Here is an 855-nt window from a genome sequence, read left to right as displayed (position 1 = left end):
AGCACAACTGCCTACAGACCACACCATACATAAACTGGAGAGGGACATCCTGCTTGGGAGGGTGGAGGGATGGTGCAAGAGGGGAAGACCCTCTATGAGATGGATTGATTCAATGACTGGGGTAATCGGGATGGGGGTGTAAGAGACAGTGCGATTGGCACAGCATAGAGTAGGGTTTAGGGCTGTTGTACATAGGGTCACTATGAGTCGCAAACTACTCGACGGCACATAACAACAACAAACAACATTCTTGGTAACCCTCTTGTTCTTTGCTGCCAACACTAGAACCTAACAAGAACAGCCTGGTCTTCTTACTAATCCAGGTTGGGACCTATCAAAATCTAGGCCTTAGAATCTTAAGTCACCTCCAAAGAAGCTCTCAGGAATCACAAGTACTGATGGCTCAGCCCTTCAGTTAGAGGCAGCAATAAATTGTTCATTTATTCCAAAATTTCTGTTAAATGAAATAAAGTTGCCTTTATTTTTGTCACTGTGGTGCCCACAATAATTTCACTGAAAATTCCGTGAGTCTAGCAATCAGTTTATACTTCCAGGGAACCTGCATTAAAGTGGCTTTGCCCAATGTTTGAAAGTCATGGGTGTCCAAGAGTCACTTCCTTGTCTGAGAAATGGAAAAATGAGTGCTTTAAAAACCTTTGCCACTACTAACTTTTCATATAAATGAAAATACGTTGAAATAAGGGAAACAGTTCAATTTATAGTTAAGAAACTGATATCCATACCTGCAAAACAATGAAACAAGCACATCAACAGAGTAGAACATTTATTATTATTATTATTATTAATGTCAATGAACATCTACAGAGATTTTGGAATTCCATTCATTCATTGATG

This window comes from Elephantulus edwardii, unplaced genomic scaffold, assembly GCF_000299155.1.
Source record: "Elephantulus edwardii isolate Elephantulus edwardi_28Jun2011 unplaced genomic scaffold, EleEdw1.0 scaffold00008, whole genome shotgun sequence".
Taxonomy (NCBI): domain Eukaryota; kingdom Metazoa; phylum Chordata; class Mammalia; order Macroscelidea; family Macroscelididae; genus Elephantulus; species Elephantulus edwardii.
The sequence above is the reverse complement of the archived record's forward strand: the minus strand, read 5'-3'. Positions refer to the sequence as shown.